The sequence below is a fragment of the Octodon degus genome, unplaced genomic scaffold (genome assembly GCF_000260255.1).
Source record: "Octodon degus isolate 3935 unplaced genomic scaffold, OctDeg1.0 scaffold00001, whole genome shotgun sequence".
In the NCBI taxonomy this organism is placed as follows: Eukaryota; Metazoa; Chordata; class Mammalia; order Rodentia; family Octodontidae; genus Octodon; species Octodon degus.
In genome coordinates, this window is record NW_004524577.1 from 39,538,112 (window position 1) to 39,541,925 (window position 3,814).

General features: G+C 36.7%; 1 protein-coding gene across 1 annotated transcript in view; it reads left to right on the top strand.

Moving 5' to 3' along the window:
* Arl15 (ADP ribosylation factor like GTPase 15) overlaps positions 1–3,814 on the top strand; it is a 505,974-nt gene that overhangs the window by 152,638 nt on the left and 349,522 nt on the right. The gene's annotated exons all lie outside the window — the stretch shown is intronic.

Consider the following 3,814-nt stretch of genomic DNA (forward strand, 5'->3'; position numbering starts at 1 on the left):
TATGATGGAACTAAACAAAAAAGGGGATACAGATGAATGTCCATTTTGTATCTGTGTATTCAAAATGGTTAGGATACATATATAGTTACAGTCTCTTAATGAATAGAGGGATTTGTTCCAATAGTGTTTGTAAATAGGATATCGTGTCTGCATCTTGTACAGCAAATAACAACTAGTAAGAGAGTATGCAGTGTGTTAATTATTGGAACTGTCCTACCAATTTGATTTGAAACTGTCTCATTGCTATTTGTTTCTCAATAAAATTATAGAAAAAAATCATGTAGGGTTTATACAAGATTATATTGTCTTCAAAGGGATGATTTTACTTTTAATTTGGATACTTTTAATGACTTTTCTTGGCTCATTGCTGTAGCAATCAGAACTTCTAGCTACATGTTGAATAGGAGTGGTGAGGGTGTGCTTCCTTCACTTTTCAGGCTTTCACTACTGAGTGTGATAGTCACTTTGGCTTTTTCACGTGCAGCCTTTCTGTTGAGATAGTTTCTTTGTCTTTTAAACATTAAAGGTGTTGAGTTTTGTTAAATGCTTTTATATATCAACTGAGTGATGATGTGGTTTTTGTCCTTCATTTTGTTAGTGTGATGTATTACATTAATAGATTCTTGCATATTGAACTATTGCCTTCCAGGAATAAATCTCATGTGGTGAAAGCATTCCTCTTTTTAAAGTATGCGTTTGAATTTTGTTGGTGAAGGGGGGTTTTCTGTCAGTGTTTGAAAGGTCATTATATTTTAATTTTCTTTCTGTATTATCTATCTGGTTTGAACAAGGTAATACTGACTTCAATGAATGAATTAAGAATGTTCTTTCCTCTTACGGGTCGGGGAGATAGCTCAGTGGAATAAGGGCTTGCCTGCAAAGCACAAGGTTCTGAGTTTGATCCCTGGACCCCTCGCCCCAAAAAACGAAAGAAAAAGAGAAAGTATTTTCTTTCTTCTGTAATGTTTTGGGAAGATTTGAGAGGGAATGATGTTAGTTTTTGTTTGGTATGATCTTGTTTGTTTTTGGTGGAACTGGGGATTGAACTCAGGCCCCTCACTTGCCACACAAGCGCTTATTCTACTGAGCTATCTCCTCGGCCCTTGTTCAGTATGATCTTTCAGAAGAAAATGGATTTTGCCAGGCAGTTTTTGACTATAGTTTCAATTTTTTAGTGTTACAGATGTATTTGTATTTACTGTTTCTTCCTGATTTAGTCTTTTTAATTTTGTTTTGGTACCAGAAATCAAACTCAAGACCTCATACTTGACAGGCATGAGCTGTGCCTGCTGAGCTATATCACAACTCTTAATTTAGTCTCAATTGTTTCTACAAATTTTTCTGTTTCATCTAGGTAATACAGTTTGTTGGAGTTTTAACTGTCCATTTCATTTCTGTAGAATTAACATTAATATCCCACTTTCATTTCTGATTTTAATGAGTCTTTTTTTTCTTAATCGATCTAAAGGTTTGTCAGTATTGTCTTTTCAAAGAATCATTTAATTTCATGAATTTTCTTTTTGTTTTATATTATCTATTTTTTTCTCTTTCCTTCCTTTTCCTTTCTTTTTTTTCTTCTGTTACCCTTTCTATTCCTTTTCTTCTCTTTCTTTTTCTCCAGGCTAGTAGGAATAACAAAAAGTATATAAAGTTTATGGGAAGGATCGTACAATAGTAGTGCAGATTTTGGTGCAGGGGTAAGAGGACTATTTGAGCATTTTTATTGAGGAGGATGAAGGTAAGTACACTACAGGAAAGGGTTTTACTTATTTATTTGTTTTATTTTTTTGAGCAGAGAAGATAGTTCATACATAATATTAACTTCCAAGTAGGTGCCCTAACAGCTGGATAGGATGACATCAAATTGCCAAAGAAATACACAATTCAGGAAGTTATCCTTAATTTAGGTACAAACTAGGGAACATGCTGCTGATCTAAATTTCAGGGAAGACTGTTAACTTAAATTTAGGGAACATGCCACAATACCAAGCTGTGTTTGGCATGCTGTTGCTGTTACAGTGACCTGAAAAAGATTCTCCACATTACTGATCATTGTGGTAGGGAAAAGTCCAAATTATGATTTGCTGTCATTGTTTGGTTGAAATTTAAACATTTGTACAGAAATTGTGAAATACATGCATCTATATTATTGATTCTTATATTTATTTATTTATTTATTTATTTATAAAAATTATTTATTTGTGTGTGTGTGTGTGTGTGTGTGTGTGTGGCCAGCTCAGCCCACCAGGGGGCGGGGCTGGCTGGCATGTGGTGCTGGGGGATTGAACCGCGGTCCATGTGCTTTGCTAAGCTTGTTCTAAGTAGGTGCTTTAGACCACTGAGCCATCTCACCAGTGCCCTTATATTTATTTTTAAAATAATTTTATTGAGAAACAAATAGTGATGAGACAGTTTCAGAATTGATTAGTAGGACAGCTTCAATAATAAATACATTGTGTATTGTTGTCTTAGTGGTTATTCATAGTACAAATAAAGGCATGGTATCTTGTCCAAACACTGTTAGTACAAATCTTTTTTCTCATTGAATTAAGAGAAAGTAGCTGTATACCTATTTTAACTATTTTGTATATACAGATACAATATGGTCCTTCATATATATAAAAAGTTATACTTACAGTCACAAGTCTAAAACAATTTGATTATTGAACCAACCTTGAAAGTATCTGGTTCAATGATCAAATTGTTTAATTTAGACTTGTGATTGTAAGTATAATTTTTTGTAACTAGAAATGTATTTTTTTAAAAACAGGGTCTTGCTGCGCAGCTCTGACTTGTAGCGATCCTCCTGTTTCAGCCTCCCCAGCGCTGGGATTACAGGTGTATGCCACCATGCCCTGTTTGGGTGGTACTGGGAATGAAACCTGGGTCCTTGCACTTGCCAGGCAGGTGCTTAGACTGCCAAGCTATCTCCTGGGCCCCAAAAGGGAATGTTTGAGAATTCAAGATTTACTGAGAAGTGAAGATTTACTCTGTTTAAAAAAAAAAAAAAAATCCCTTCCCTGTAGTGTATTCCCTTCATCCTCCTGAACAAAAGTGTCAAACAGTCCTCTCTCTCCTGCACCAAAATTTGCATTACTATTGTGTGATCATTCCTATAAACTGTATACTTTTTGTTATTCCTACCAGCCTGGAGAAAAAGGGACAGAAGAAAAGGAAAAGAAAGGGTAAGAGAAGGGAAAAAAGAAAGGAAAAGGAAGAAAAGCGAGAAAAAATAGGTAAGGAATTATAAGAATAGGAATTACAAGAGTTTAGTAGAGTATATGGACACATTTTATATGTAAAGTGTCTTAAGTGCCTTAAAAAAATATAAAGGCTGGTCACATAGCTCAGCGGACTAAAGCGCCTGCTTAGGCAGATGCAACAGCTGGGGTTCAGTCCCCAGTGTGCCTTGCTGGCCCTATCCCTGTGGCATGCTGAAACAGCAATTGAAACTCGGCATGGTGGCACATGCCTGTAATCCCAGTGTTTGGCAGGCTGAAAACAGGAGGATCACTAGGAGTCTGATCTACATGGTGAGACCCTGTAGACCCTCTGGACCCTGTATTAAATATATTAAAAAAAGAAAATATAGAATACATTGTTTATAAGTAGAAATTAAAATTATAAGTGGAGCTAAAAATTTAAATGGAGCTGTTTATTGTCCCCATCAAAAGTAATTGTTAGACCCAGTCCTAGCCCAGGTCCGGTGAGTGTGCGGAGAGTTTCCTGCTACCCTGCGCTGGCGGGACCAGTCCCAGCCCAGGCGCAGCGTGGGCCAGACCCTCTTCCAGCCCCTCGGGCCGCCCCCCACCAC